This window comes from Pleurodeles waltl, chromosome 1_2 (genome assembly GCF_031143425.1).
Source record: "Pleurodeles waltl isolate 20211129_DDA chromosome 1_2, aPleWal1.hap1.20221129, whole genome shotgun sequence".
In the NCBI taxonomy this organism is placed as follows: domain Eukaryota; kingdom Metazoa; phylum Chordata; class Amphibia; order Caudata; family Salamandridae; genus Pleurodeles; species Pleurodeles waltl.
This window is the reverse complement of record NC_090437.1, coordinates 44,983,039-45,006,017: the sequence shown is the minus strand read 5'-3', so window position 1 is coordinate 45,006,017 and position 22,979 is coordinate 44,983,039. Positions and strand designations below refer to the sequence as shown.

Here is a 22,979-nt window from a genome sequence, read left to right as displayed (position 1 = left end):
ACAAACTGGTCAGAGAGGCACAAACATAGGGCAAGAAGTGAGCAGAAAACGGGCAGAAAGTCAAAAACAGAGGGCAAGAAATAAGCAAAAAGGCACAGAGGGCAGGAAACGAGCAGAAAGGCACAAAAAGAGGGCAATAAACAAGCAGAAAACGATCATGGAGGCACAGAGGGCAAGAAATGAGCAGAAAGTAGCCATATGAAACAAAACAAGTGAAAGGAACAATAGGGCTCTCAATGTGTGGCGGACTGATCACCCATTGAAAACAAAATAAACAAGCATTTGCAATGCAATGGGTGTAGCGTTTGCTTGAGTTAGAGCTATTAGCATTGTAAACTCCTAACCGGACTTTTCTTGCCATATAAATTGAAAATGAAAAGTAAAACAGTTTCACATAACTAACCAGACTTTCCGTGCCATATAAACTGAAAAGTGAAAGTTTCACATAAGCAAGCCGATGGCCATCATCAGAGCAAAACAGATTCAGAAAGGTAAATAAAAGTTTGCTTGCAGTGAAACCTATTGGCAAAAGTGCAATTATCCATGTAACTTGCAAAAGTGCAATTACCTATGTAACCGGCAAAAGTGCAATTACCTATGTAACAAGATCGATGTCATGCAAAGCGCTCGACTGCTGCCCAGTGAGATCGCGCTGCGAAATAAAGAGAAAAGTATTCCAGAAACCAGATGGAAAACATCGAGCCTCGTATGTTTTCAGTAGTTGGTCGATGCGCTCGAGGAGGGCTTAACACTGGAAAAGGCATGACGTACGCATGACTTTCACTAATGAAAGCAGGCAGTTTTTAAAAGGCAAGCCCACAAACCAGATAAAGTGACTGATGTGACATGGGTGTTGTTAGAAGCCCAAAGAGAGATTACAACACGGGACGGAGCGCTTTCCGCTCGCCCCTTAAAAGTAGTCCTGAAACAATGACTAAAAAATAGCCGCTGCATACATAAATAGATAAATAGTTATAAATAAATAAGCTAATAGTTGGCTGGTGCTCTCAGGGGGGCTAAACACCGGAAAAGGCATGAAGTACGCACGCCCTTGACGAATGTGGATACTGCAAAATGGGGTGACAATGTTGTGAGAAAATGGGAAGGCTATGGGCCAACTGAAGCCCACGATGTAGATACAGCAGGTCGTGGTTCGAGACAGCACATGCGCACCATCCAGAGCCGAGACCTAAAAAAAAACTACTACTATTCCTGCTCATTTTCCTTGATTTCCAATTTGTCTAAGCATTGCCTTCTCATCATTACTGTGTAGTTATCCTGCATCTCTCTGTGTATTCTTGTTGTCTTGCTAATTGCTTGATGTATGTACGTCCTATATTTGTTGCTGCTAGAGGCTGCCTCTGGCATTTGTTGTGCATTATAAACAATAAACAACAATGCAATGCCATTAAATAAATGGGCCTCCTCTGCAGGCTTTGAAAGCACACTTGTAATGAGCATTGCAGTGTTCTACTCTCCATTGCTTTCTTACCAAGAATGATGCACAACAGCCAATAAATAGCAGGGAAAACAATGTACTGGATTCTGTCCTGAGCTTTCCATCAGTCTACTATAGCCACATTCTATATGCAGAAAGAGCTGTTTCCTGGTGCTCAATGTATTAGAGTTTTAGTAAAGAGAAGACAAATTGGTGTGCTTCACCAGCTATCCATGAACAAATTGTTCATGCGCAATTTGTCTACACATCATTTTCCAAGCACAATATGTCTATGCATCATTTGTCAGTGCATAGTTTTTCATGTACCATTTGTCTATGCATAATTTGTCCATGCACAATATGCTTTTGCATAAGTTAGTAATTTTTGTTGTTGGTTGTCTCTGATATAAATTGGGAAGAACAATCCAAATAATTTTGGGCTAAAGGTGCTATTTATTTGCTAAAAGAATAAAAGGTATAATGTATGGAAATAAAATAGAAAACATGCTGGGATGATGTCCAAGGGGGCAGTAATCAATAGCCTTTGGGCTGCTGCTGGAAAAAGGCATAAGAGAAGTGGGCAAGGTTTTGCTAATCTGCACGTAGCCTGTGTGTTGCTGAATTGTAGGGTGCAGGTGCAGCGGGCACCTTGAAGTATACTTACAAGTATGAATTCTTGTTCTGGAAGTTTACACACATTGATGGATATGCAGTCCTCCTTATGTTAAGTGCATTATATACTGTGTGGCTTGTAATAAGGTAGATGGGATATCCATCAAGTTTGTAACAGAGAACCACTCCCCTAAGCTCCAAATCTTCATATACTGATCACCAACTAAGAAAGCCTTATGGAACTAATAGTGTGCTCACTTGTATCCTAAATTAACCCCAGCTACATGACTGCATGAAGAACATGAATGCTGGAAGCTGAGCCATTTTTAATAGCAAGGGTGTGTGCTTCTATCCCTTCCTGCTTGAGGAGGACGTGGTGGTACATTTCATATAGCACTTCAGGCAGAAAGAGTACAACGCCACTGGGAAAAAGAAACTCCCAATGAGAGGGACTTTTTTGAGCGATCACTGAAAGAAGACAGGCTTTCAAGTGTAAGTATTTTAGGGTTGACTGGAGGAGCCTAGATAGTCAGGTTTGTCAAAAAGTCTTTCAAAATAGTGACTGCAGATTGCACAGTGGTAACCACTAGACTCGGAGAGGTCACTGCCTTTAACGCGTGTGGAAATTCAGAGAAGAGCCTCAGGCATGCAAGGGTGTCACCCACCGACTGCACTAAGGTGGTGCGGAGGTAGAGCACAAGCAAGGTCCATTTGCATGATGGGAGAGAGCTAAATAGCAGTTTAGAACCGACCTAGCTGTCAACAGCACACCTCATGGAGCTGACCACTAGCTTTGTGTTTTCAGCTGTAAAACTAGGAATGCTGCATGAAAGTCACCCTACAACATGTTTTTTACAGATTTTGTAGTTCTTTATTGTTTTTTTGTGATTCTTCTTATTTGAGTACAATAAATACATAACTTTAGCAAAAAATATTTTTAATTTAGTTTTATTTACATCATAATTATACGGTTACGATACCCTCCTGTAAAAAGCAGGATGATGGCAATTAACTTCAAATCAGCTTTCATATGCTTCTCGGCCGTACCTCTCCCCATCTAATAAACAATACTACAGTTCAAAACAGTCTCATACCCCTATACCGGCCCATCCTCCCCATATCCTAATATGTTTTTCGGGACATCCCCTGGCGTCATAGATCAGCTTTTCAAGTGTACAACACCTGTCCATGCTTGTCTTTTTGCCAGCTATTGATGGAGGTACGGGTGCCCTCCAGTGTTGTGCAGTAGCTCTCTTACAAGTAATTAGCCCAGCCGTATAAATATATTTTTCCTGTGTGTGAACCTCTCATCCTCTACTATGTTTAGAAGGGCCATCATGGCAGTGCTTTCAGTGGGTGGCCAAGCCAAGGATCCCACAGATTTCTTCCTGAAAAGCACGCTAAAAGGGCTTTATACATCTACATAACCATGTTGTGTGAAAGGAATCTCCAATTTCAGTCAGACATCAAAGACAATTTGGACCTGTGCTCTTGTGTATGAGACACTAGCGCTGTGGAGTGTAGCATATCCAATTTAAGTATCTGAATTGAATGAGTTGGAACCATGGGAGCCTCTCTTGGGGGCATCAGTGCAAATCTCCATTCTTCGTCCTCCACTAGGTCCAGGTACCCCTCCAGATGCACCAGGTCAGTCTTCCAGCCCATCATGAACTTGAGAAAAGTGTCATATTAATTATTAGTCAGTGATAACGCATGGAAATCTGTTGTTTCTGGGGGCAATTTGTCATGGTTAATTTAGCTGCTACCCGACTAAGGCCCAAATTTAAGAGGGCCTAGCGCCTCCTTGCAACACATTAGCATTATTTTTTATCATGCTAATGTGGCTCAACAAGGCCAGATTCGCCGCACCATATTTACAAAGTGGCACAATGCTTTTATTGTGCCACTTTGTAAACCCTTGCGCCACATTATGCATGCACCAGGCATAATGTATGCAAGTGGGGGCGTTCCCCCGTTAGGAGGACCACAAAAATGGTGCAATGGAATCTAAGAGATTCCACTGCACCATTATTTGCTGCATTTTGTAACGCCTGCACAGAGCAGGAGTTAAAAGGAGGACCATCATTATTTATAATGGGCCTCCATGTACTTTTCAGGTTCAGCGCCAAAATATTAGCCACTAATCCTGCAAAGTACAACAATAGCACCAAAAATATTGGCGCTATGTCCCTAACCTGCGCCATGGTGAGCCATATGTTTAATACGGCACACACATGCTGGCGTTAGGGAGGTGCTAAAGGGTCCAAGAAAAGGTGCTCTGCATACATTGCAGCACCACTTTTTATAATTTTGGGCCTAAATTTAGAGATGTCAGTTAGGGTTAGATTGTATGACATATAACATGTGTGTAGTTATTTAAAGAATTGGAAGTTTTCTAAACCAAATTTGTTTTTGATTTCGTCAAAGGATGTCAAAATATTGTTCAATAGGATGTGGCCTAATTGAGAGATTCCTAAATAGTCCCATTCCCCAAACACCCTGCCGGGTAATAACCTGCATTATTCATTGCCCATCGAAAAGGAGGTCTCCCCCGTTAATTGTCATTCCACTGAATCAATTTCAATACTGACTTCTAAGTCTGGATTACTGTGCACATAGTTGGGGCACTTCAGTCAGTAAATAACTGCCATATAAGTAATGCAAGAAACCATTCAATGCTCCACTCGATAAACAGGATCATCTAGTGCCCGGTATATCCATTCATTAACTATGAGTAAGTTGGCTGCCAGATAATAAGACTGACCGTCCGTCATAGCAAGACCCCCATCATACATTTATTTACATTGTTTGCAGATGCTACTCTGGGGTCTCTGCACTGCCAAATGGAGGTTTTCAACTGATGGTTTATGGCCGCTACGGTTTAGTTATGTAGTCCAAAGTGGTAGTTCTGAAGGATATAGATGAGTCTGGGGAGAATCAGCAGTTTTGCATGGACTATTTTGCCCACAATAGGCAATGGTAAGATCAACCATTGAAATGTGTCTTAACTTACACATTCAGTGAGTGGTAGTATATTCATAGCGAAAGCCAGATCATCCCAGTTAGTCACCACCCACATATTTAAAGTTGTCATAGGTAATCAAAATTCTCTCCCTCCTAGGCTATTCATTTCCGTCTGCCCCTTCCCATAATGGATAAGGACTTTAGTTTTGTCCTAATCCTAATTTGCCGTGACGCCAGAGAGTGCACCAACATCCTCAAATGTCTGTGTTCTATGTGAGCCCGAAGTAGAAAGGGATCATCCCCATAGAGGAAGACTTTGTCCTTTATCTACTCGGACCAACAGAACTCAGGTGTCTAGTTGTTTGTCTGTATATAATGGGTCAAGGTTTCAACAGCCAGTGCAAACAGCAAAGGAGACAGAGGACACCACTGCTTCCTACCATGTCCTAGCACGAATAGGGTAGATGGGGCACCCTTAATGCTAACACAGGCTGAGGAGGCCTTGTATAGGAATTTAGAATATGCTATACATTTCGGGCCAAACCCAATTGTTTCTAGGAGAGTAAGTAGGTATTCCCAGGAAATACTATTAAAAGGCTTCTCAAAGTCAATGAGCATAAGGCTAACATGGATATTATGGGGTTGGCCATTGCTATTGCATTGAAGACTCACTTCAGGTTGTCTGGTGGATCTATTAGGCATTAAACTCTCTGGTCTGCATGCACTAGATCTGTTATGACCCTAGACAATCAGATAGCCAGTATCGTGGTTAGGATTTTGGTTTCACCATTAAAGAGAGATAAACGGTCTGTATGAGGCACATTGGTCAGAAGGTTTGTCAGACTTATCAATTACAACATGTTTGTCATGAATACACAGAGGGTATGATTTACACAGGTAAACCTACACTTTTGTGTAGGTTTACGTTTGTTTTGGTATTAACAAAGAATAATTCAGTGCTAAATTTATGACTGCTGAGACTGTAGTTGGGTTGGAGGACTCCACACATAAAAAGATAGCCCTGTCCTATTCTTTTATATGTGGAGTTTTCCACACCTAATGCAGACCCTATATAGGTATAAACTTACTATTAACTCTCACTTTGTGAATACCTTAAAAAAGTAAACTTTACGTAAAAGTGTAAGTTCACCTTTGTCTTCCAGGCCCACAGGAAGGCTTCACCTTCATTAGTACTTGTGAACAATTCCAAGAGTGGCTGAGCCAGGTGCTTTCAGAATATTTTATGGAATTCTACTGAAAGATTGTTGGGTCCTGATGCCTTCTCAGAGGCCATGTGTGATGCAGCGTCACTAATATCTTCAGTAGAAAAAGGTTTGTTGTGTGTTCTGGACTAGTCTGCACTGAGAGGAAATGGGTGAGGTGATCTCAGGAAGAACACGAGAGCTGATCCACTAGTGGGTGGGTCTTTGGTTGTAGAGCATAGTGTAATATTGTGTAAAGGCCTTCACAATATCCATGGCGGCGGTGTATGTACGGCACTAGCGCTATCTCTAATGCAAAGTATGTGTTAGTATTCCTCCTTTCTCTTGCTAAGCCAATGGAGCAATTTACCTGTCTTGTTTCTTTGTTCATATAGTCTATATTGCGATGCCAACCAGACCTGTCTTTTGTCTTCCAGGAGTATTTTTTGGTTTTGTATTTTGGCCTGTTGTAATTATGAATGTGAATATTGGGCCTTCGTTTGCACACTTATTTTAGCATCTCTGCACTGCCTTTTCAGTGAGGAGTATGTGGGTATTTTTACACGCTTGTAGTGGGATATAGTGGACATGACTACTCCATTAATGAAAGCTTCATATATTCCTTGCATAGTGTAGTTGCCAAGACAACAACATGCATGTTAGTTTGAAAGAGGTGTGTGTTTTGTATTTTTATTGTGTTTCGAAAATGTTTGGTGAACCACCAGAAGCCTAACCTCCATGGGAAATGATGTTGTGGATTTGTGCTTGATAAATATAGCTGTATCTTTGCGTGATCAGTTAGTCCCTGTGCTTTTTTTACATTGCTGTTATCAGATGTAAGTATGTGGAAGGAGTAAAAAAAAGTAGTCTAAATGAGCAGAGAATGTATGTACTCTTGTTAGAAACATATAGCTACCCACTTCTCGGTACTGGCGTCTCCAGAGATTGGAGAGGCCGTTGGTGCTGGCGAAAACTGAAAGGGGAAACAAGAACAGGTTTGAGTTACCACACGAGGTCTGATTCTATTGAGATCTCCGTTCATGCTATTAAAATCACCTCTCACACCTGTGAGGCCGGACGGGTCCTCGAGCATTATGTCTCTCAAGTGATTGAGGAACATGTGTTTCTAAGTGGGGGTGACTCTGCCGTTACTAGTGTTAGGAAATAATTGCGCAGGCGGTTTGCTATTATAATACAGGGTACATTTTTGTTTGTTTTAGTGTATTTGACCTGTATTGGAAGTTGCTTGTGAATGAGGATCGCTACCACTCCGGAGCCCCGGTGGAAGCCAGCATGATATGATCTAGAAAACCCATGTAGCTTAAAACAGCGACAGTCACTCCCTGCCAGGTGTGACTCCTGCAACATTAACACATTTAATGTGAAGATGTGATGTCATTTGGCTTGCTTTAAGATTACACTTCTCTTTACCTTGGTTAACATATCTTTAACGTCCCAGGAGACACAATGAATAGGAGCATTGGCTTCATGGTGGTGTGTAGATATTGCACCAGAATACAAAAATCATCACTGGGTCAGTCATTACTGTCACTTGGGTTCATAGAGCAATAGCTAGAATTATACTAACTGGCAGAACATAAAATAACCTCACCGGCCCCACACTGTACTTCGGAACGTGACAGTATCTGGGGTATGAACGAGTGAGGAAGACCCAAAAAGTCGGGAGATAAGTGGATGAATCTATTTACCCCACATTCCCTGTTTCATACCATTTATCTAGAGTTCTATTGTTGATACACCCTCTTATGTGGAGTATTTAGGATGTCCCCACTAATCTAAGACTTGACCACCCATCTCTAGGGGCATATTTAAGAGCCCCTAGCACCACCGGAGCGTCACTTTTGGTGACACTCCGGTGGCGCAACGCCCCGCGCCGTATTTACAAGGTGACGTTAATACACTTTTGTGGCTTAGCGCTACCTTGTAAATGCGGCCCCTTCACCCGCAGCACTTTGCGTGGAAGGGGCGTGCAATGGGTGTTGCTGTGGGCGTGCCCCAGCAACACCCATTGCATTTTGACGCTGCCTCAGAATTACGAATTTTCATAAAACTGGGGCAGGGCCAAAATCTAAAACCACCCCAGTGTTGTTAGCAAGGCGCAACAAGGCGGAATACTGTCATTACTCCTTGTTTTTTGCTTTTTCTATGGGTGCTGCATTCTGCAGCATGCATAGAAAGAGCAAAATGTCAGAAATGGTTGTTTATGTACAGGAAGGCGTCCTGCACATAAACAATAACTTCAAAAGGATGCTTTGGCACCTCTGTGTGTGCTGCATTCTGCAGCACATACGGACGTGCCGTATCACCATTACTGTTTGTTTATGTGCAGGAAGGGACACCTTCCCACACATAAACAATCAAACCCCTCAATGCAGACATCCTTGCACGATGGTGCAAGGATGCCTGTGTTGGTGCTAGGCAGCTCAATTTAGTGCCAGCGCAGAGGGAAACGCAGAGATGCACCGTATTCTAATATATACGGCACATCCCTGTGTTCCTAAAGTGACGCAGCTTGACGCTGCCAATTTTGGTGCACCACCATGCTGCACCACTTTTTAGTAAATCTGGCCCCTATTCTTTCAATTAGGACCTGTTGGATACATCGATAACAAAACACAGTAAATCTTGTGTGTTAAAGATTGGGTGTTTGCTTGGCAGAGGTATGCACCCTGTCCATGCAGGAGCAACAATCCTAGCCAGAGTAAGTGAGATGCACACCATAAATTAACTTGTGCTCACCCACTGGTAGGTTGGCACAGGACAGGCAGGCTTAACTTAAGGGGCAATGAGTAAAGTGTTTGTGCAACACTCTAAACATTAAAACAGTGAAAACGCCACAATAAAAGATACCACACCTGGTTAGAAAAATAGAGCTCAAAGACCAAAGCAACAACAATCCAATAAGTAGAAGTTGAGATATTAATTTTTAAATAATAAACTTAATTGTAGTGCTTAAAAACATATAGCACCAACTGAGGCTATCTGGCCGCACTAAACCGGGTCAAATTTGAAAAGTCAGGCTGACCTCCATGGAACGCAGGTCGAATACAGGGACCATCCTTGGCCCGCTGAAAACAGTACTTTGGTTTGGAGCTACGTCGATGTCGAGAGCAATATGTGAGAAGCAAGGGAGGTAAAGCATTGGCATTGATCCTTGGGATGTATGCGATGCGTGGGCTCCAAGCCACAGAAAGTCAAAAATGCATTAGGAATGGTGGCAATGTGTCACGCCGTCAGCAATGTGGTGCTCCTGATCCTCACAGCAGTGGCAATTGCAGACATTGATGGTGTTCAGTGTCCTCAATCCTCGCAGCAGCTGAGCTGCATTGGCATTGATGGAGATGTGCCATTTCTGACTGGCGCAGAGGCATCAGTGCGCAGGTTCTGGCAGTTACAGCAATTTATACCCACTTCCAGGGCCCCAGGACTGAATTAGCACCACTTGGTAGGGCAAGGCTTGCAGCAAGCAAACTCTCAGTGCTATTGCAGGATGAAGAGACGTCTTTGATGTCCCAGAGACCTCAGAAGAACAGGAGGCAAGCCAGCAAGCCTTTTGAGTCACTTTGGTCCTGGGTTGGAGAGATTCAGTTCCTGTCCTTCTCACTACCAGGCAAGTAGGGCAGCAGTCAGCAGGTCGGCACAGCAGACCAGGAGTCCAGCAGAGTCCAGCAGGGTGACAGTCCTTTTGACAGCACAGCAATCCTTCTTCCTGGCAGAGTATCCACAGGTCCAGCAGTGTACTTAGTTGGTGGTGTCTGAGGTCCAGTTCTTATACCTATGGTGCCTTTAAAGTGGTGGAGACTTCAAAGAGAGGTCTTTGAAGTGCATAGAGTCTCTGCCCTTCCTGCCTTGGATCCAGATTAACTACAGGGAGTTATGCAGCCCTTTTTGTGGGATCAGGACACAACCTATTCAGGTGTAAGTGTCAGTTCATCCATGTCATCCTGACCAGGATAGTCCATCAGGCTGTGGATGGCCCATCAGTCACACCTATGCTCCCGTAGTGTGTGGTTGCCTGGAAGTAATGCACAAAAGCCAACCTGCCACCCACCCAGACGTATTTTCAGATATAGACAGAAGGCACCAGATGGGAAGAAAATGTCAACATTCTAAAAGTTACATTTTCAGAATTACAGTTTAAAATCTGACTTCACCATAAGTTGTGCTTTTAAATTGTGATTCCAGAGACATCAAACTTGGGTGTCCCAGCCCTTTCCAAATGGAAATTACAGATATAAAATGTAATAAGGTAATCCTAATTTTATCCTGTTGGAAAGATAGGCCTTGCAGTAGTGGAAAAATGAATTTAATAGCTTTTCACTGCTAGGGCATGTACAACTTAAAAGTACAGGTCCTACTTTTCAAATACACTTCACCCTGTCATTGTGCGGCTGTCTAGCTTAGGGGTGAGATACATGTATTAAAAAGGAAGGTTTGGACCTGGCAAAAGGGTTAAGTGGCCAGGTCGACAAGGCAGTTTAAAACTGCCCACACAGGCTCTGCAATGGCAGGCCTAGGTCATGTTTGAAGGGCTACTGAAGTGGGTGGCATAATCAGTGCTGCAGGCCCACCTGGAGCATCTAATATACAGGCCCTGGGCACAGGTAATGCACTTTACTAGAGACCTATAAGTAAATTGAATATGCCAATTGTGGATAAGCCTATGTTACCATGTTTTAAGCAGAGAGCACAAACACTATAGAACGGGTTATCAGTGGTAAAGTGCACACAGCCATCTGAGGCCAACAAAAACAAATTCAGCAAAAATAGGAGGGTGAAGGCAAACAGTTTGTGGACGACCCTGCAGAAAGGGCCAGGTCCAACATTGTGTCATAATGATTTCAGTTGAAACAGAAGATCTGACCCATTACAGCTCTGCCCTGTTGTGTTGGATTCTAGGTGTATGTCACGTTGGATCAAGTAGGGTGTTATTCTCTTGTGTACTTCTTTTGGCTTGGATATCAGTTTTCTCACCAGGTCGTGGGTATTCTTAGGATGAGTGGCTTGTCTCCCTGCATGTGTTTGACAGTAGCGTTTGCAGCAGTGATCCTTCATGGGAGTCTCCTCCAGTGATCTTGGTTGCCTATCTCTTGTTGGCAATATCAGTCACTCCTCATTCCATTGCCATGCATTCTGTGGTGTTTCAAAACCCCCTAACGCCACCATGTGTGCGCCGTATTTAACAAACATTTTGGCACTAATCCTGCAAAGTATATAGAGGCCCATTAAAAATAATGGTAAGCCACCTATTAACTCCAGCTCTGCGCAGGCGTTAAAAATGCTGCTAAAAATGACACAGTGAAATCTCACAGTTTCCACTGCGCTATTTTTGTGGGCCCCTAATGGGGAAACGCCCCCTTGCATACATTATGCCCGGTGCAGGCATAACGTGGCATAAGGGTTTACAAAGTGGTGCTATGCATGCATTGCGCCACTTTGTAAATATGGCGCAGCGTTTTTGCCACAGTATCACCACATTAGTGTAAAAAAAATTAAATTAAGCTTATGCGATGATAGTTGGCACTAGGTCCTTCTTAAATTAGTGACCAAGGGCCAGATGTAGCAAACAGTTTGCACGTCGCAAACAGTGAATTTTGCTGTTTGCGATGTACAAACTGCACTTTGCAATGCACAAACCCCCTTTTGCGATTCGATAACCTGGTTACCGAATCGCAAAATGGGTTTGCGAGTCGCAATTAGGAAGGGGAGTCCCCTTCCTAATAGTGAGTAGCAGTGCAATGCCAGATTGCTTTGTGACCGCGAATGCGGTCGCAAAGCAATCGCAGTTTGCACCCATTTGAAATAGGTGGTAACCCATTCGCAAAAGGGAAGGGGTCCCCAGGGGACCCCTTCCCCTTTGTGAATGGAACTGCAAACATTTTTTCAGAGCAGGTAGTAGTCCACTGCCTGCTCTGAAAAAATGAAACGAAAACGTTTCATTTTTTAGTTTTGTAATGCATCTCGTTTTCCTTTAAGGAAAACGGGCTGCATTAAAAAAAAAAAACGGCTTTATTTAAAAGCAGTCACAGACATGGTGGTCTGCTGAGCCCAACAGGCCACCATCCCTGTGAGTGCCGTGAGTCAGAAGGGGGTCGCAAATTGCGACCCACCTCATTAATATTAATGAGGTGGGCCTTTGCGACCCCCTTGCGAGTCGCAGATGGTGTCAGGGACACCATCCTACATTCCAATTTGCGACTCACAAATTGCAAGTCGCTCTGACTCGCAATTTGCAAGTCCTAAATTGGAATATACCTACATCTGGCCCCAAGTGTCTATCCCAATAGTTTAAAAGTAAGCTATAACAGGACGTGGTGGGCTCCCAGTGGGGCGGCCATGACATAAGCACCCTATCAACCCTCTCAATTATGAAGCATGAGTAGAGGACAGATTCGGTGATAATGGTTGTTTACTAGCATTTTAAAAAGCCCGTGCGGTCCCTTCCATCATATCCCTCAGGAAAGCCCTCAAAGCATAGGTTATTTTTTTGGATTGGCCTTCCAAATCTTCTGCCCACTGGATCAGATCGGCAGAGGTCATACCCAATTCTTTCCTCAAAACTTGATGCAGCGGTGAGACATCTATGCCCACAGCATCAATTTCAACATTGAGCATTGATTGGGAGCTCTGAGTTGCTTGTAGTATTAGATTTGTAGATGTGGAATCTTGGCCGGTAGGAAGTGCCTCCATCAGAGAAAGGGCAGGGTTTGTCTCCATTATTGTTTGTACTGAACGTAGTGGTTTAGCAAATTTGTCAATCTTTCCCTGCTTTTGTGCCATTTGTGGCTTGTCCCTGGCAATGTGTCTAACAGCTGATCTGGTTTGCAACCTCCCTGAGAGTGATTTTAATAGATCTGCTCCGGAAAGCATTGAATTTTCTACTCACTGTGTATTCCTTGGAAGCAACAAGTGATGTCAGAAAGTTTTTACAGATGGTAAAGAAGAAAAACATTTTATTTATTTATATTGTTTTAAAAAAAATAAAGAGGAATAATGATTGGTCTTGCAGAAATTTTATGGATCTCATTTTGTAGTATTTATATGTCCTAAGTGTCATGGGTGAATTAACAACTCTACCTTGTGATATATTTAATGAATATGAAATATTTATGATGGTTTGTGGAGATGCGTTTTTATAGTGTAATGGATCATGCATGGTCCCAAAAAAACTGGATTTTGACTCACTGACTGACTAATGGATATATAGAAACAGTCCCTTGGGGACATTTATCTGGAGACCATCTATCCCACATCTCACATAATAATGCCACAGGGAGCAATGGCAGTGATGCTTGCCCCGTCCATATACGAATCAAGGCTGGGAATGGGATGAAACAGTTGTTTGTGGTATTTGCTCATGATGAAAACAAAATTTGCCATGTTATAGAATTAGTGTACATTGTGAATCTTCTCTGGCCCACTTGCCCGATCCTGCCTCCTCTTTCAAGGGCAGCACTAGTAGCCAGGATGACTGAAGGATTATGGAGGGGTTTTAGTTCCCCATGTGCTGTGTCCCTGGTCACCTCAATGAGCCATTTAATTGCGATCATAGTTGTGTTTGAGGAAGTGAACTTAAAAAGGAAAAATTTGGCAAAGAGGAATGACTTTAAGGCTCTCATTTCTGGTTCATTCTCTGGTATCACCATTCCTGAAGAGATGGGGAACTGGGCTTCACAGAGGGACACGGGAAGTATACGGTGCTTCCATGAAGCTCTTTCAGGGCAATTGCCTCCCATGCCTTCAGATGGGCCTGCAGCGTGTAGTTTTCCTCTCAACCACCACAAAACAGGAGAGGCACCCTACACCTCCAAATGGGACAGGGTTATTATATAGCCAAACAAAACTATTCCCTTTTGTGCACCTTTCTGTGATGGGGTAAAATTAACTGAGTAAGAAAAGAAATTCACCAAAACACTACTTTATACACTCCAAAGCCATATGAAAATACTTCATATAGAAAACACCAGCTCCCTATTATTGTGTACAAAGAAATATCTGTATTTATTGTATACAATCACTTCTAAATATTAAAAAAAAATATTTCCAGCATGATCTCTAGTAATACATCTTGACGCTTCATTTGTTAAATTGCACTGGTTATTGGGCAAGTAGGATTCATATTAATTCTATTTTCTTTTTCGCATGTTCTAGTGAGAATTGTTTGTGGTTTGTATTATGCATATTTAAGTCACATGTCATGCTGATACTGCTTCCGTCAAATTTTTAACAACTGGTGTACTGGTGGCAAATATCTTGCACGTGTAGAGCTCTTATAGAATTTATGACTATATTTAAATGGTGTACAACACACAATCTGAAATAAGTGCAAGTAGATTAGTAATGTTCCATTACGTTAAGTATTTAGAGCAAGATGTCCCCTCGCACCACAGGTACAATACTCTGGAAATAGGATGACGTAAGTGTAACCGGCTCAAACTTCTGATCAATAAGGCTACAACGCTATGAACATTTTAGTACTGCTTACTGCAGCTAAATAATACCAGCGTGAGCACTTTACTGATTCAGATGCCTAGAAAATAGTAGCCAAGATTAAAAGTGGCATTTTATGACATCTAGACCCTAATTACGAGAACCCCGATAAATCCACTGAGGCTGGTAGGTTTTTCAGCAGAGGACTGCGCAAAATCTCACGGTGAGAAACGGGAATAAATCGGGTAATGCTAGCTGCAGTGCGTGTGGATTTACCAATTTCAATGGTAACTACTCCTATGTGAAGGTACCACGCTACCCCAACCCATATCTCTGGCATTGGTACCTCTCGGAAGGGAAATATCAGGGCAAACACCGGGCCACTAATGGAGGCCCTCAGTGCGGGTGATCAGGAGTTCGGGGGGAATAAGTGTAAGTGGTGCATGCGCTGGTAAAGAATTTCCTTCAGTGTGTGATGTTAAAAAAAGAACTATGGAATATGTTTTACTTCTGAGACGATGTATGGTGTTGACTTTACTAAATCCAATACATGTGTGGGGTGTGGGAGGTGTGGGGATGTCCTGAACAGGTATTATCACCCCTTATGAAAGTACCCTGAGCTTTAAAGAATTTTGCAAGTGGTGAACAAACAGATATGTAGGTTCCCTATGTAAGCACTAGGGGGCAGATTTATTCTCCCTGCGCCCCTTAGCGCCCCCCCCACCACCATGTGTGCGCCGTATTTAAAATACGGCATACCATGGCACAAGGTAGGGAGCAATAGCGTCATTTTTCATGACACTATTGATGTACTCTGCTGAAGTAGCACCAAAATATTGGCGCTACTCCTGCAGGGTACATAGGGGCCCATTATAAATAATGGAAGCCCCCTTTTCATGCCTGCTCTGAGCAGGCGTTAAAAGTGCCATACAAAATGAGGCAAGGAAAGCTCTTAGATTTCCTTGCGCCATTTTTTCATCCCCCCCCCAGGGGAACACCTCCTTTGCATACATTATGTCTGGCACAGGCAAAATGTTGCGCATAGGGTAAGAAAGTGGCGCAATGTATACATTGTGCCACTTTGTAAATATGGCCCTACGATTTTGGCCTCGTTGGGCCACATTAGCGTAAAACAAATTACGCTAATGTGGTGTAAGGTGGCACTAGGGGCTTATAAATATGCCCTAGCTCTCTTGACTGTTTCTTCTATGTTTTTAATGTTCCCACCAAGTAAAGAAAATACATATGACAATTTCTGTTGTATCCTTTGAGCTTTCTAAACAGCGACTACCAATGTCACCAAGTGGAAGAAAGGCCCATAATAGAATTAGCAGCAATTGTCGGAAAAAGGATAGGGCTCACAAAAATGGCAAGCAGGATCCCTGATGTCATATGGGCAAATTTATTTGAAATGTGAACTGCACACCTGAAAAGGCGTGTACAGGATTACAGAGTTGAATCCTGGGACGGAATTTGGGAGATTAGATAATAGGATTCCCCCATTTTCTGAAGGAAAAGGCTAATCCTCCAGGTGAATCTGTCAGCGTAATTTCCTCCACTTTAGACCTGGTATGATGAATGAGATTGCACCACTGAATTTTATGCAGATTTAGCACTGCAGTTGGAAAATACTGGTAGGATGCATTACTGTTTAGAATAAAATATACCAATATCAATTGTCATTGTATGTCTAAAGATGGTGTATCCAGAATTGCAATATGATGTGACATTAGTCTTGTTTTTATACACTTAGCTATGAAAAGAAAAGCAATGGTTATGTATATTTGGGTGTCACAATATACAATTACCATTCAAAGGCATGAAAATTGTGGAATTGCTGCACATTCTTTTAAAGTAAAATCGTCTCCCAATGTCTAGGTAAAACGCTTGTATGTCCTAAAACCATTCCCCGTTCTGCCCACCTGTCTCCCGAACCAAGAAGCAATTTCTACATTTTACAATTTATTTCATTTTACACCAAAGCCACCAAAATAGAAATATGTGCATTATGGATGATGAAAAAGGAACATCTGAAACCCAGCTTTGCCAAGAAAATTCCCATGCAAGGAAAAGGTATTTGGTTTGGGGGGACTTTGTAAACGGAAGGGCCATTAGTCCTTGATTAATGCAAATTGAGGATATCTTTGCAAGGGAAAAAGCAGGCACAGTTCAAAGATGCCGTCCAGGACCTGTGCAAGCAGATCATTGAGCATTCACCCTGAACAAGATCATGAGAGCTCCCTGAAGAAATGTGATTACCTTGAAATACATTGGGGTTTCAGTAAATGGTTGACATCTACAACATGATGAATTTATGAATTTTTATCTCCAGTAAACAGCTGGATCAATTTCAAACAAAACATGAATCAGAGTCTGATTGAGAATCTGGCTATAAACAGGTTGACAAATTTGAACAGCATTGATACACATATGTTGTGCAGTGGGAGAAACAGATCATAATTTGATTTGTGCTATATCAAAGAGTTCTCACTAATCCAGAATAAGATAGAGGAATTATAAAACAAGCATTTGCAATGCAATAGATCTCTCATTTGCTTGAGGTAGAGCGATTGGCATAACTGGACTTTTTTTGCACATAAATCGGTCAACCTTCCCTCATAATTTCGTCTTTTCCTGCCGTATAATTCCATTGGCCCTGAATATAGCTAAAGCACGTTCATTTACCTTCTTCCTCTATCTTCAGCAAAACATTAAAATGTTGCCATCTAGCATCTTAATTTAAATCTGCCATGCTAATTCCATTCAAATACCTCTTTCGCCACCCTACCATCAGAGTTGCTGGCTGGTTAACACAATTCCCCAAAAAAGACACAAGACAGCCACAGAGGAGAAATAAACTAGAAGGGTCACCCAAACATATCAAGAGTGTTCAAACAGTCATAGTCTAATAAGGATGTTAAGTTGGACTTAATTATGGTCATATTTGTAATAAGGCTAGATTATTAAAAGATATACAATTATCATATAAAACTTTATCAGAAATAAACTTTTGGCATTAGACTGCTATCCACAAAATAGCCCCTAGAGAGCACCATAACAAAAATATCATTTGTAAAAAACATGGTCTCTAACCATATTGTAAGCCCTAGAAAGGATAACCCCATGAAGAAAAACAGGAGAAAGTAATGCAATGTAACCATGTAATTAGCCCCTAGAGACCATTTTTTGAACTAGTAGGCCTCCTGCAATGATATTACATACAATGTATTTAAAACAAAACTTCCCCCCACAGTGAAACAAAAGTTGTAGGCATGAGAAGGTTTAAAAGACATGGAATTTCGGGAAGAGTTATTATTTTGGGGTCCCCACTAACCTAGTGTGGAGACCCAGAGATGATGTAGACAAAAAGAGCATTTTGAAAGTGGTCCCATTGTCCTGGGACTATCACAGGCTGAGTTATGAGCAAAAATGTTTTGTAAAATTAATGCCCTGCAAAGCATCATGGGTGAGTTGCCGTGCTGAGAATATTATAGTATGTTGACTGCCATGCCCAGAACAGCCCCCAGAGAACACCACAATAAAAATAGCATTTGGAAGAAACAATGTCATGTATCCATATAGTCAGCCCTTACAGAGCATAACCACATGAAAAACGAAACGGAGAAAGTAATATACTGTGATTGTATATTTAACCTCCAGAGAAAATAGTGCATTATACTTTTTTAAGACTAGCAAGACTATTACAATGATATTGCATAAAAACAGCCATAAAACATAACTTCGATGAGCTGTAAAAAAAAAAAAAAAAAAAAATTTAAAGGGTAACGAATGGTGGTAGGGGTTATTATTTTGGAGTTCCCACTAACATAGTGTGGGGACTCAGAAATGATGTAAACTGAAAGTGCACATTGTCATCAATGTTTTTGAAGGTGGTCCCTTTGTCCTAGGACCACCACAGGCTGAGTTACGCGCAAAAATGTTTTGTAAAAGTAATGCTCTGCAAAGCATTACGGGACAAGTTTCCTTGCAATGAATATTTTAATATGATGATATGACTGTAATGCTTAGAACAGCCCTTAGAGAACACCACCATGAAAATAGCATTTGTACGTAACATGGTCATTTAGCTGTATAGTTAGCCCCTAGAGAACATAAAGAAACAAAAATAAAATGGGAGTAAATAAAGAAATATACCCATATATTTAACTCCTAAAGGACATAGTGAATTATGTAAATTCAAAGAAAACAGGCCTATCACAATGATATTACAAGCAAAGCTCAAAACAAATGTTCTAGCCAAGAAAGAGGACAGGCACTGGATGGTGGGAGGAGTTATTATTTTGGGGTCCCCACTAACCTAGTGTGGGGGACTCAAAGATGATGTAATCAGAAAGAGCACGGTGTTGTGAATGTTTGTTGGTGGTCCCATTCTCTAGGACCACCACAGGCTGAGCTAAAAGCAAAAATGTTTTGTAAAAGTAATGCCTTGCAAAGCATTATGGGTTGAGTTTTCCCGAGGTGCAGTGAATATTGTAGTATCGGCTCTCCCGCTGTGCCAGGAGTGCCGCTTTCACTTTGAGGATTTCAGTTTTAGTAAAGCATTCACCAATGTCAAGTGTTCTAAGGGGAGAGCCACAAGAAATGACTTTGATTAGGTAACTCAGAACAATGTGACCAGTGCTCCAATATCGCTGATCGAGTTCACGCTATTGTGCCTGTTTGTGCTGTGAGCACCATGCCGCCATGCAGCACGAAGGGGAGAGACAAAAGAAATAGTTCACCCACGCTGAAGTATATCAGCAATTGTGCAATAACCCATGTAACTGGGGCAGTCTGTAAGGCGTGACAAAAACAGGCTCAAGGCGGGACAAATGTAAAGCATTTACCAATGTCATCAAGTGATTTTTGAAAGGCAAATCCACGAACGAGTAAAAGTGATGGGAGTGACATGGGCATGGTTAAAAGCCCACAATACTTAGTGCAGGTCAAAGCAGTTGTGCGCTTGACCTAAAAACAATGATGCAGATAGTCTTGGCTACCTGATAAAAATCACATTTTGGAGCATAACATCTATAAATGTCCTCAAACCTTTCCTTGCTAATGTTAATTCTCGTTGTTGCATGGATGTAGCAAAGAACAACTGTACGTGAGATATGGACTTCTGCTTTTTTTGAGATAACGTAGGTACACAGAGATCAGAATATGTAGAATTACCATAATCATATCTTGAACTTGGAAAAAATAAGGATTATTGTTTCAAAGTGTGAAGGATAAAAACAGATGGATGTTGGATTTGCGGTCTGTTTGAAACAAACAACATGTTGTCCTCAGTTGAACCAGTAGCTGCAGAGAAAGAGATTTACAAATCACCATGCGGCTGCAGGTAAAGGCAAGAAGCCTAGCCACGTTGCTTCCTAGGTTCTTTGGTACTGATACCAACATTTTGTTGATTTTTCAGGGATATTGTTGAAATGCATTTTGTGGACTACCACTACAGATGCCCCCACAATGGCATTGATCCCAATAGCATTCTCCTAATGTGGAAATAAATTGTGCTGCATGCTTTGCCCCTTCTTGCACGTACATGGATGACAGACTGAACACCCCTCATGTGTTCCATGACATGAATCCCTATGCGCAGGAGTAGATGTGTTTAAGTGGCCAACATGAAAAATTAGGAATCTATGGATTCGGAATCTCATATTAGCTCAAGCACTTAATCGTAAATCATATGATTCTGGACAAATCACTTAGGGCCTGATTTAGATCTTGGGGGCTGGTATACACTGTCACAAATGTGACGGATATCCCGTCCACCCTATTAATCCGCAAAGATCTAAATGAGGCCCTTAATATCTCTGATGCTAAAACTGTAAACATGCAATGCAATTATAAATAGGTGAAATGCACTCTCAGTTTGTAAATACATGTTATAAATCCACATTTGGTGTACATACAGGTTCTTGTTTCATCTACTGGCGCCCATCATCAATAGACAGCATTACCTTTACACCCAGCTAGGTTAGCTCTATATAAACACCAATAAATACATACATGGAAATGTAAACCTGGTTATCATGGACGTGCTGAAATTTTAAAGCGACCCAATAAGTGGATTCAAATTTGTCTCTAATGTCTCGAAGCGATAGAACTCCAAAGGTTATAGGAGCAGGGCGGGAGCGAGAGCGCCCTATGGTTAATTACAGATATGAGGTTTGCTTTTACCCAAAGGGAAATGTTGTTTTTAAGAGAGATCCGCGGACCTCTGTGAAGAACCATGTAAAAGGCCAGTAAAGCACATAAATACAAACGTGTATACGTTTTTATTTGAGAATATGTTTTTGCAAACACCTGGAACACTCTAAATTTAGTACAGGCAGCACCAATGTGGCATACGAAAGCATCGTGTCAGTAGGATTATGCATTTATAGCACATCAATAGCTGTGCTATATTTACTGTGTGTACAAAATACATTTCTTTAATATGCAGTTTGGCACCTGTAGACCAATTGATGGGTGTTTTGCTCTTTTTCATGTTTATGCCAGAAGCACATTTTTGAACGCAGTCTCACAGATGAGTCACATTTACGCACACATGTGGAAATTTCAATTTTGGAAAATGTGAAGGTACAGTGGATTTTCCACAAACACTCGCGTTTCGGTTGAGGAGTGGGGGCATGGATGTTCAGACGAAAGGAGTAAGACTGTGGCAGCTGGAAAGTCAGTGACCACCCCTCGATTTGTACCTCTGCGTAGATTGACAAGTGTTCCCAATAATGTTTGACAGTGAATTCGCATTTTTTGTGGGCTGCAGGGGGTAGGGATTGTTCTACCATTAAAAATATTCCAAATGGGGAAAAACATTTAAGAGGCATGTCAACCTCAACCCTACTCGCAGATTAGCAGATCATCAGCAAGTACAGGCCTAGACACTTACATAGATATCTGCAATATTCTTAGATTTAGATGCATACACCTTGGAAGTTTTGTGAATGCTGAAAAAGTAATAACTTTAAAAAAATGTAGGCATTGGCCTAGGATTTGCAATGTTACTGGTGTATTTGGCAATCAGTCATATAAATTTCAGGTAGACCAACCTGATATTCCTAGAAATAATGGGCACATTACGCTTACACACAGACACAACCTTGTTTACGCCTCGGTATAACATGGGATCCATATCAGTATGTATTCTGAAGATCTGTGTTGTCAAATGCCCTACAACATATAGGGCCTGATTACGACCTTGGCTGATGGAATATCTGTCACAAATGTGACAGATATCCCGCCTTTCATATTACAAGTTCCCTTATATCCTATGGAACTTGTAAAAAAGGCGGGTGGGATATTGATTACATTTGTGACGGAGTATCCCATCCGCCAAGGTCATAATCAGACCCATAGTGTCAATAACATGCTACAGTTTATTATATTGATTTCAATAGACATTTACACACAGGTATAGTTATCAATGGTCCAAGTTGTGCAGTGACACCAGTGTTCAGGGCCTTGATTTGCCTCAGTGTACCTTGCCATGGCTACATTCACTTTACTTAGCCGACTGGCCAGTGCCCTTTATCTCTTCGTAGCCCCTCTCTGACATGCACTTCATTTTTTATAGCGCTACTCATAGGTCACTCACAGTTCTGTGATCTGCATGGTACATGTTCTTTGCAGCAGGCACATTAACCCTCTGTGCTGCTTTATGAAACTTTATGATGAGTCAAAACTGCCACTAGACAAAACTCAATCTCTCTCCAGTAGGAACATTAATCACCAGAGTTGTCTTGACATTTTTATTGCTTCCTGAAACTGCTGGACACACAAGGAGCTCAGCTCAGCACCAGCTGCAGAGTCACCCGGTTGTATCACCCTGAAGCTGGCCCTGGGCAGGAACTCTGTGGGATGAGCATTGTAGTAGAACAAATGGTGAATCCAGCAGAGAAAAAAGCAGGAAGGGTTGGGAAAGGAAAGAAAAAAGGGATGGGAGAGGAAATGAGAAAAGACTAGATTAACATAAAGAATAGAAAAAGATAGTAGGAGGCGTGATAAAGGTAAAAATAGATATGGAGAAGAAAGAGAAAAGTGAGGGAAGATGAGAATCAATAGAGAAAGGGAGTGTGTAAATGGAGACATCAGAGAAATGAAAAATAGGATCAAAGAGGGTGCGCTATGAATTTGAGGCAACAGGGGTAAAGGAAGAAGACATGTGAGAAGAGGACAGAAAATGGCGAACAGAGGTTAAAGAGGCAGAGTAGAGGTTGAATGGTAACCAGCAGAGGAAAATGTGAGGAGGTAAGGAGGATCCAAAGAGAAAAGAGATAAAACAAGAAAAAACAGGACAGGACCAA

General features: G+C 41.8%; 1 protein-coding gene across 3 annotated transcripts in view; it reads right to left on the bottom strand.

Moving 5' to 3' along the window:
* MAPK10 (mitogen-activated protein kinase 10) overlaps nt 1-22,979 on the bottom strand; it is a 794,060-nt gene that overhangs the window by 653,496 nt on the left and 117,585 nt on the right. The window lies entirely within an intron of this gene.